Genomic DNA, 11,513 nt, shown 5'->3' with positions numbered 1-11,513 from the left:
TAAATCTAAGTCCGTATATAATTTAATACTCATAAAAACATATATATCAAATTCTTATTATCAGAATTCCCCTCTAGTTACGTGCCAATATTTATATGCTTTACACACTACTTACGTCAAATCTTAATCAGATAATGACAAACAAGGTTATACAATTTTCGACAATATTTTATTACTACATTTGTCCATATTCTTAAATATGTGAAAAAAAATATAGAAAAAGTCAACATTCCACAGTCAACGGTCAAAGTCAAAGTCAACACGTCATTGTCAAAGTCAAACTGTCGTTTCCATGTCCAACAGGTTCATGGTCATAGCCATGGTTCATGGCTAAGGTCAAGGTGCATGGCTCATGGGCTCATGACCAAGGTAATGGTTCGGACCTAACTGGCCAAGCCCAAACCTTAGAACCCGGCCCCAAAAGCCTAAAGGTTGAAAGACCCATTTGGATCTCTATTAAGTCCTATGGACTGGCCCAAGCAATATTAGAAACTGGCCTAAAAACTAATTGGAAAAGGCCCAAACAAAACAAACTAAAATCGGGCCCAAAAACTAACTAAGGCCCAAGACCAAATAACAGAACTTTGGCCCAACCCAACTAACAAGCTAAGGCCCAAAAACTGAAATTAGATTTCGGCCCAACCAAAACTAAAACATTTCGTCCCAAGCCCAAACCGACCTACTGTTCATCTTCTCCAACAGTTTTCTCCTCCACCACCACCAAAATCGACCCCCACAATCTCCACACACCACCTAAAAATAACCAACCGAAATTGGTTAGGGGGAAAAACCCCACAACATTAACAAAACCGAAACCCTCAAATCATTCAATCCATATCTTCTTCAAAACTAGATCTAGAATAATTTCGACCTCCATTAATGGTTCTTCAAGCTTTCAACAAATTTCTACCCCACTACACTAAATCAAACATCCACAACCAACAATTCATCAAACCAACAAATACCAAACAAGCAAAACTACAAAAGTTCCAACCACAGTATGACAGGGGACGCCATTAACGATTTCTCCAAGCTTCACTGCCCCGACATCACTCAATCACCCAAAACCAAACATCAACCCAACGTCATTCAATCCTAACCTCATCAGTAAGTAAGGGTTCACTACCCCAACAGAGTTCAAAATAAACATAGAGGATGATTTCTTGCTATTGAGCTTTATCTGCCATTAACGCCCATAAAACTTGGACAGTTCAATGTCGATTTCCTAGCCTCAACAGAGTTTCAACAGTTTAACCAATATTTAACAACGACAATTTTAACAAGTGTTTAACAACGATAGGACAAACAATAATGAGCGAAGAATGAGCGAAAACTTTGAACAGTAAAATTATACGTGAAATAGAAAAACTAATCTACTCACAATAATGAACAGCTCGACGAATTCCTCCTAGTCCAAGTCGTCGCGCTCCGACACTCTAGCAATCAAGATGCCTCCATTTTTATTATTTTTTTATTATCTAAGAACTCTATTCTCTAGAACAATGTGATTATATACTTGGGTTTGAAACCCAAGCCCAACACAGACTCGGGCCCATAAACCAGGCCCACATATCCCAAATCCAATCCAATCAAATATTAAATAAATAAATAAATACGTATTTTAAATACGGGCGTTACAATAATGGTGGTTCCAATAATGTTTTCTCCTAAACCCAATCGCATCCCCATGGAAAACTTCTGCCACTCTTCCTACAGGTATACCGTTGTCATGAAAAACCTCTGTCAAACACTTCGCAGCTTCAGGCATATTTTTGTTACCTTTCATATACTGCCTCTTTGATGGAGAGACGAAACTGTGGCTATGGTTGTTTGCAGCGAAGCTCACATCATATATATTTTCAAGTTTTTTTTTTTTTTTTGTAACTTCGTGATTCTAGCTTGGCAACCACACCTAACAGTCGAAGTATTTCTCGAACCTACACCTTCACTTTCTTCTTTTTTGTTATGGACCCTCTCACGTGAGCAAACCAATAGACAACTAGAAGGCAATTCCACACCAGTTTGTTTTTTATCTGTAGTCCGAACATGTATACTCAAAAAATTACAATCTATCTCCTTTTTTCTCGACCTCTTCTCTCCTCCTCTTCTCCTCTTTTTATACTCTCCCTTTTCTCCAACTCCTCCTCTCATCAGGTTCGTTCATCTCCACTCCATCCCTCGCCTCTTAGCTGTCCACCTGTCCCACTCCCTATATGGCAGTTCTCGACAGTTCGGCAGTTCTCGACAGTTCGCAGTTATGTTTCTGCGGACTTGATCTGCTGCAACAGGCTCTCTCTTCACAATACTGCGTACGACCATTTTTTGCCTCTGACTCCACATGTCATCAATAGGTCCTATACAGATGCCCCTCTCGGTTCCGTTGACATTCCGCGGTATCATTTATGGTTCGCGGACTGTATACAGTTCCGAGAATCATCCCAAACCTCCTCCTCCAAATATTCCATCTCTGGCATGCACCCCCTTTGCATGTGCGCATGTGCGCCCTCATCCACGTGGCCCAAGAGCACGTGTATGAAAGCTGCCTTTTCGGCGCACACGCATCGAACCTGCCCTTTCGATTTTCGAGGACCCACATGTCTTTTTTGCTCTGGTTCTTTTTTTTGCTGATATTACGCTTTTACCCTTGTCGCTTAGTATCCCTGTAACGCCCGTATTTTAAATACGTATTTTTATATTTATTAATTAATTAAATTATTTATTTTCAAAATTCGTCGGATTGGACTCGGGATACGTGGGCCTGGTTTTGGGCCCGAGTCGGTGTTGGGCTTGGGTTTCGGACCCAAGTATATAAACACTTTTTCTAGAAAAATAGGGTTGAGAATAATTAAATAAATATTAAAATGGAGGCTGAGAGATGAAAATTTGGATTTCGGAGATTGGGGAGCGACGGCTTTCGGACTTCGGAGAAATTAAGTAGAGAGTCGTTCATACGGTGAGTAGCTATTTTGCTATTTCAATCAATTTATGGTTTTTCGTGTATTGATCACGCTTTCATTATCCGTGGTATTGGAATTGGTCATCTGTTTTATTAAACTTCATTGAATTTGATTTGTATTAAGAGTTTAAACTGTCGAAACTTTGGTAATATTGGTTTTGGGCTATTAAAGCTTTGAAAGCTTGAAACTCCCCACGCACGCTAATGGCGCCGACGGTCGTTTGTTTGGTTATAGATTTTTCGGCTTGAATGGGGTATTGTTGTTTTGTTTTGATTGAAACTTCAAGGACGCGCGAATGGCGGTCGGATTCAGGGACGACCCTGCGATACTGTACGGCGGTTGGGCTGTTTTTGGATTGGTAGTTGTCTTGGTTGGGTGTTGTTTGGATTTTTCGTTGTTGTGAACTGATTTGTTTGTGTTATGGGTTGGTGGTTGTAGGATTGAGTAGTCTTTGCGATGGTGGGTTGTCCGTGAAGGTTGGGGAAGCCATTAATGGCGTTACTGATATACTGGGGTTGAACTTTTGTAGTGTTCATTGGTTGGAATTCGTCGGCTTGGAAGGGATTGTGTGTGATGGCTAGGGTAGTGTGTGTGAGGGTTGTAAATGGGGTCGAGTGAAGCTTGAAACAAGCTTTAATGGAGGCCGAAATTCCTAGATCTAGTTTTGAGGGAGTATGGAAATTTGATGATTTGGGGTTTTTGTGTTAACAAATGTTGTTGGGTTTTGGATTTAGTGTAAAACCGATATGTGAGAGAGGGGATTGGTGGTGGCCGGATTTGGGCTGCTGTTGGTGGAGGAGAAGATGAACAGTGATTTCGGTGTGGGCTTGGGCCTAATTGGTTGGGCCAAACCCCTTATTGTTAGCTTGGGCCGAAATTCTTATAGTTTTGTTTGGGCCCGATTTTAATTGAATTGTTGGGCCAGTTCTAATATTTGAATTGTTGGGCCAGTTCTAATTTTTGTATTTATGGACCAGTTTAACTTAAAGTTTTCGGGCCGAACTCAGTTGTGTTTTGGGCCTGCTCAGTGTAAGTGTTTGGGCCCGTTTCTAGTAATTGCTTGGGGCCAGTCCATTGGACTTAAAATAGATCTACATGGGTCTTTCACTGTTTAGACTTTCGGGTTCTAAGGTTTGGGCTTGGCCAGTTGGGTCCGAACCATGACCTTGGCCATGAGCCCATGAGCCATACACCCTTGACCTTAGCCATGAACCATGGCTATGATCATGAACCTGTCGAAAATGGAAACGACAGTTTGACTTTGACGATGACAGTTTGACTTTGACTTGGACAGTTTGACTTTGACTAGGACAGTTTGACTTTGACCATCGACGGTTGACTTTGACCTTTGACCATGGACGGTTGACTTTCACCTTTGACTTTGACGATGACAGTTTGACTTTGACCATGACATGTTGAGTTTGACCTTGACCATGAGGTGTTGACCTTTGACCGTTGACCGTTTGACTTTGACCGTTGACTGTGAATGTTGACTTTTCCAGTTTTTCATATGTTTGTTTATATGGACAAATATAGTAATAATGTATTGTCGGATATTGTATAACTTGGTTGGTCATTATCTAATTTAGATTTGACGTGAGTAGTGTGTAAAGCATATACATATTGGGCTTTGATTGTGGACTGTGGACTGTTTATTTGTGCTACGTTTTATGTGTATATTATATGGACACATATAGTAATAAAATGCTATGGAAGCTTGTATATATTTGGTTGTCATTATCTAATAAAGATTTGACATTGATATTGTGTATTTTTGACACGTGACGATATTGAGATGTTAGGAGATATTATATTCCTAATACGTTATAATGTATGTGATACGTTGAAGCATTGTGACATGATATAATATGCTAGGATAGTTGTATTAATGCAATATCTTGGAGAAATGTATTTACACTCCATTATTTTATATGTGAGATGCTAATATAGCATTGGTGAATATTTGCCCACGGGAGTGTGGTGTAGTGCAATAAGATATTGGCACGTGAAAGTATGAAATATGGTTATGAGATATATTGAGATATTTCTAGAGATTGTGGCTTAGTGCAATAAGGTAATTGACCTGCACGTGATATAATGGAATGTTTATGAGTCATTAATGTATGACACCTGAATAAATTACGTAACGAAAATCCTAGAACCTGACTACCACAACTCATGTGATTGGCCCTTCTGGCGTTTCAGTTAATCTGAATGGCCTTCGGCTGACCATTCGGCGTTTGCTTCGCTTGTGAATGGCCTTCGGTGACCTCCGGGCGTGAAAGCCGAATAAGTGGCTTGATTATTTTCGTTCGCAAAATAGAACGATGATGCATAAATATTTTATGCTGCGAATAGTGGCGGTGCTTACATAGATTTGGCTTCCGTGTGAGGATTTACGGTGTCGCGGCATCCCGCCCGGGGTGGTTACGCGCGGAGTGGCTCATTATGTAAAGGGAGGCATGTGGATGTACATGTTCGTTGGGTTGCGATTGTGGTAGGGGAAACTAGGTAAGACATAGATAATGGCGTGATTTTAGGGACACACAAAGAAAGCTGAAATAATCTAATTATGGTAATATGTTAGTTAATGATGTATCTTTAGATAGATGATTGTATATGCTTGGCTGGTTATAGTTTAGTTAGAACCTAAAGGCCTCGATGGAGGAACTACATGCCTTATTTATTATGAGTATAGGTTGTTGTGTGGTTAGTGGGAAGTTAAAGGCGCCAGCCGATTGGAGGAACTACCGCCTTAGTTATTGAACTTAAGGATGTTGTATTAGTCGTTGAAAGTTAAAGGCTCGATGGAGGAACTAACTGCATTATGGATTGTGTATGTATATGTATAATTATATGTTGTATTTTAGGGCTACTCACACCGGCATTTTTATAATCTCAACCCGATTTGCATGTTTGCTTATCGGGTGTGTTCATTCAATGAACATAGTTGATAAGTTTTGACAGGTTTAGTGTTGAAGAAGATCGGTTGCTGCTTGTGGTTTGCGTTAGCGTTGCATTTCAAGATAGGCCTTGTTTTCCTTTGAGGTGATATAGATTTTCAGTTGAGATAAGGTTATTTGCATTTTCTTTTGTAAATTGTTTTTGTAATAAAGATGATTTTTGTTTAAGTTAAAATTTTTATTGGTTTTAATTATCCCATATTTTAAAACTGTTTATGGGTTTTGGGAGTAGAGAGTCGCCACACCTCGGAGATCGAAGTCGAGGGGACAAATAATGTTTTTTCAGTGCTCACGAAAATTCGAAGGTAATGATTTAATATCGAGCATTTGGTTAGCTTAGACTTAGGTGAGTCTAGGTGATTCTCGGATCGTGGTTTATGGGGAGTGTTTAAGAAGTTTTATTTTTCAAAACTATTTCCGCTAGTTGTTTTATTTTTACAAAGAAAATGAAAGAGATATAGAAATAAAGAGAGTCAATATTTTTGCTTGATTTGAGTGTAGGTGTAATGTGTATATTTATATTAGTTGCTTGTGGAGTGCATATGAGATGCTTTTATTTTTCCTTATCATATGAGGAGTGGTTATATTTGTAATATATTAATTATTAACGGATTTGATCAAAATGATGTGTGTTGCTATAGTGTGATTTTGTTGTTGGTGATCATTTTCACGTGGAGTATGAATTAAGTATGACAACCACAATCGTGAACTTTGTATTTGAGTGTTATGTTATTATTCAAGAAACTATAAGATATTTTAATATATATTGAATGAGCTGCATTAAGTGATGACTTTATGACGCATCTTGAGTAAGGAACTAATTGCCTCGGTGTTGGAGGAACTATCGCCTCCTTTCGTACATTGTAAAGGGATGAATAGTATTTTTAAAGTATAAGAAATTAACTGTTAGAGGTGATTAGTTAGAAATAGATTGAATATAATAAATAAAATATCGTGTATTCTTTTTTGAGGTGTGTATACTTGCGTATACGTGTATTCTTTTGAGATGTGTATACCGCTGCATTATACACGTTTATATATTATTGTATATATAGAGGAACTATTACCGTGCGTATGTGATGATTAAAATTGTTTTACCAAGAAAACATGCATGTGTAGGTTGTTTTCTAAAGGTCACGTTATTAATGATTAATTAATATAATGATGATCGTATTTCCACAACAAACGGATTTTTATTTTGTCTTATAAGAGTGTCGTGCCTATAAATTATGATATGATTGATTAATACTGTTAAATTAGTTTCACATGATTTTTGCATATTCGAGTATTTATTCTGAATTGTTTTGTTTCAGTCTATATGATTTTAATAGAGGAACATGAAAAATTATTTTTTTGAATACGTGCTATATTTGATCCAGTTGCAAGCATAAATTAGGATTCAAGGGTTGTTTTAAATTTAATATTTCTGAGAGCATGACTAAAGTAATATAAAGTTTATTGTAGTATCAATGACATGAGTGACTTTTGTTTTAAGTGTGCTAGGACACTAATTTTTCTTTTATGCATGATAATAAAAGACTCCATAATGTTGTATGCATGGATGAACTTATCCCATATGATTTATTAGTTTAAGTAGAATATTAATTTTTCGTAGAGTTTGCTACGTGTCGAGAAACTGCATGCTAATGAGAAATGATATGTTTATGTTGCGTTTAAGGGACAGTAATAATTTGTTTTAATATAGACAGCTAAACTGGAATAGGTTTTGTAATGGCATAGGATATATATTCGGGTATTATTTAAAATAATTAATATCAATGTTATCTTGTTTAAGTTTAATCAACGTGCATTCATTATAGGTTCTAAGTTAATAACCAACGTTTTTGTTCAGATAGCTTTACTTCGAATCGGGGGCCGAGATTCTTTTGAGATGTGTATATAGAATTTACGTATTTTAAATACGTATTTTTATATTTATTAATTAATTAAATTATTTATTTTCAAAATTCGCCGGATTGGACTCGGGATCGTGGGCCCGGTTTTGGGCCGAAGTCGGTGTTAGGCTTGGGTTTGGGACCAAGTATATAAACACTTTTCTAGAAAATAGGGTTGGAGAATAATTAAATATTAAAAAATGGAGGCAGATGAAAATTTGGATTTCGGAGGGTGGAGCCGGACGCTCGGACTCGGAGAAATTAAGTAGGAGCCGTTCATACATGGTGAGTAGCTATTTTGCTATTTCAATCAATTTATGGATTTCGTGGTATTGATCGCTTTCATTATCCGTGGTATTGGAATTCGGGTCATCTGTTTTATTAAACTTCATTGAATTTCGGATTTGTATTAAGAGTTTAAACTGTCGAAACTTTGGTAATATTGGTTTTTGGAACTGTTAAAGCTTTCGGAAGCTTGAAACTCCCACAGACGCTAATGGCGTCGACGGTCGTTTTGTTTGGTTATAGATTTGTCGGCTTGAATGGGGTATTGTTGTTTTGTTTTGATTGAAACTTCAAGGACGCGCGAATGGCGGTCGGATTCAGGGACGACCCTGCGATACTGTACGGCGGTTGGGCTGTTTTTGGATTGGTAGTTGTCTTGGTTGGGTGTTGTTTGGATTTTTCGTTGTTGTGAACTGATTTGTTTGTGTTATGGGTTGGTGGTTGTAGGATTGAGTAGTGCTGCGATGGTGGGCTGTCGAGTGAAGGTTGGGGAAGCCATTAATGGCGTTCTCGATATCTTTGGGGTTGAACTTTGTAGTGTTCATTGGTTGGAATTAAATCCGGCTTGGAAGGGATTGTGTGTGATGGCTAGGGTAGTGTGTGTGAGGGTTGTAAATGGGGTCGAGTGAAGCTTGAAACAAGCTTTAATGGAGGCCGAAATTCCTAGATCTAGTTTTGAGGGAGTATGGAAATTTGATGATTTGGGGTTTTTGTGTTAACAAATGTTGTTGGGTTTTGGATTTAGTGTAAAACCGATATGTGAGAGAGGGATTGGTGGTGGCGATTTAATTGCTTTGTTGGTGGAGGAGAAGATGAGCAGTGATTTTGGTGTGGGCTTGGGCCTAATTGGTTGGGCCAAACCCCTTATTGTTAGCTTGGGCGAAATTTTATAGTTTTGTTTGGGCCGATTTTAATTGAATTGTTGGGGGCGGTTCTAATATTTGAATTGTTGGGCGGTTCTAATTTTTGTATTTATGGACGGTTTAACTTAAAGTTTTGGGCGAACTTCGGTTGTGTTTTGGGCTGCTTTCGGTGTAAGTGTTTGGGCCCGTTTCTAGTAATAATGCTTGGGGCGATCCATTGGACTTAAAATAGATCTACATGGGTCTTTCCTTTGTTTTAGACTTTTCGGTTTAAGGTTTGGGCTTGGCGATGGGTCCGAACCATGACCTTGGCCATGAGCCCATGAGCCATACACCCTTGACCTTAGCCATGAACCATGGCTATGATCATGAACCTGTCGAAAATGGAAACGACAGTTTGACTTTGACGATGACAGTTTGACTTTGACTTGGACAGTTTGACTTTGACTAGGACAGTTTGACTTTGACCATCGACGGTTGACTTTGACCTTTGACCATGGACGGTTGACTTTCACCTTTGACTTTGACGATGACAGTTTGACTTTGACCATGACATGTTGAGTTTGACCTTGACCATGAGGTGTTGACCTTTGACCGTTGACCGTTGACTTTGGTATTGGCCAGATTTTTGTGAATGTTGACTTTTCCAGTTTTTCATATGTTTGTTTATATGGACAAATATAGTAATAATGTATTGTCGGATATTGTATAACTTGGTTGGTCATTATCTAATTTAGATTTGGCGTGAGTAGTGTGTAAAAGCATATACATATTGGGCTTTGATTGTGGACTGTGGACTGTTTATTTGTGCTACGTTTTATGTGTATATTATATGGACACATATAGTAATAAAATGCTATGGAAGCTTGTATATATTTGGTTGTCATTATCTAATAAAGATTTGACATTGATATTGTGTATTTTTGACACGTGACGATATTGAGATGTTAGGAGATATTATATTCCTAATACGTTATAATGTATGTGATACGTTGAAGCATTGTGACATGATATAATATGCTAGGATAGTTGTATTAATGCAATATCTTGGAGAAATGTATTTACACTCCATTATTTTATATGTGAGATGCTAATATAGCATTGGTGAATATTTGCCCACGGGAGTGTGGTGTAGTGCAATAAGATATTGGCACGTGAAAGTATGAAATATGGTTATGAGATATATTGAGATATTTCTAGAGATTGTGGCTTAGTGCAATAAGGTAATTGACCTGCACGTGATATAATGGAATGTTTATGAGTCATTAATGTATGACTTTTGAATAAATTACGAAACGAAAATCCCAGAACCCGACTACTACCACAACTCGTGTGATTGGCCCTTCGGCGGGCGATTAATCTGAATGGCCTTGGCCGGCCCTTCCGGCGTTTGATTAGTTTTTGAATGGCCTTCGGCTGCCCCTCGGGCGTAACCCGAATAATTAGTTTGATTATTTCGTTCGCGAAAAATAGAACGATGATGCGAAATATTTTATGCCGAATAGTGGCGGTGCTTACATAGATTTGGCTTCCGTGTGAGGATTTTACGGTGTCGCGGCATCCATTTCGGGGGTGGTTACGCACGGAGTGGCTCATTATGTAAGGGAGGCATGTGGATGTACATGTTCGGCGTTGGGTTGCGATTGTGGTAGCCAGGGAAACTAGGTAAGACATAGATCTGACGTGATTTTAGGGACACACAAAGCTGAAATAATCTAATTATGGTAATATGTTAGTTAATGATGTATCTTTAGATAGATGATTGTATATGCTCATTCGGGTTATAGTTTAGTTAGAACCTAAAAGCCTCGATGGAGGAACTACATGCCTTATTTATTATGAGTATAGGTTGTTGTGTGGTTAGTGGGAAGTTAAAGGCCCGGTGGAGGAACTATGCCTTAGTTATTGAACTTAAGGATGTTGTATTAGTCGTTGAAAGTTAAGGCGCCTCGTGGAGGAACTAACTGCCGTATGGATTGTGTATGTATATGTATAATTATATGTTGTATTTTAGGGCTACTCACACCAGCATTTTTATAATGCTGACCCGATTTGCATGTTTGCTTATCGGGTGTGTTCATTCAATGAACATAGTTGATAAGTTTTGACAGGTTTAGTGTTGAAGAAGATCGGTTGCTGCTTGTGGTTTGCGTTAGCGTTGCATTTCAAGATAGGCCTTGTTTTCCTTTGAGGTGATATAGATTTTCAGTTGAGATAAGGTTATTTGCATTTTCTTTTGTAAATTGTTTTTGTAATAAAGATGACTGTTGTTTAAGTTAAAATTTTTATTGGTTTTTAATTATCCGCATATTTTAAAACTGTTTATGGGTTTTTGGGAGTAGAGAGTGCGTCACACCTCGGAGATCGAAGAGTCGGGGACAAATAATGTTTTTTTCCGAATTCTGTCGAAATTCGGGGTGTGACAATCCCGCTCAAACCTCTCTCTTCCTTCAAAACCCCTCTTTTGCCTCTAAACTCTCTCACTTCTCTCAATTTTCTCATTCTGCTCCTCCTTCCTACTGTTTCTTCGTTTCCGGTGGGTTTTTGGCC

At 38.3% G+C, this 11,513-nt stretch overlaps 1 long non-coding RNA gene across 1 annotated transcript; it reads left to right on the top strand.

The window, feature by feature from the left end:
- Positions 1-5,889: 5,889 nt before the first annotated feature.
- Positions 5,890-11,304, top strand: LOC147502821 (uncharacterized). The gene is made up of 2 exons (XR_015220064.1): positions 5,890-6,005; positions 11,058-11,304. It is a non-coding gene; the product is annotated as an uncharacterized LOC147502821 (long non-coding RNA).
- Positions 11,305-11,513: the final 209 nt, after the last annotated feature.

This window comes from Coptis chinensis, chromosome 4 (assembly GCF_015680905.1).
Source record: "Coptis chinensis isolate HL-2020 chromosome 4, ASM1568090v1, whole genome shotgun sequence".
Taxonomy (NCBI): Eukaryota; Viridiplantae; Streptophyta; class Magnoliopsida; order Ranunculales; family Ranunculaceae; genus Coptis; species Coptis chinensis.
This window is presented reverse-complemented; position numbering and strand designations above follow the sequence as displayed.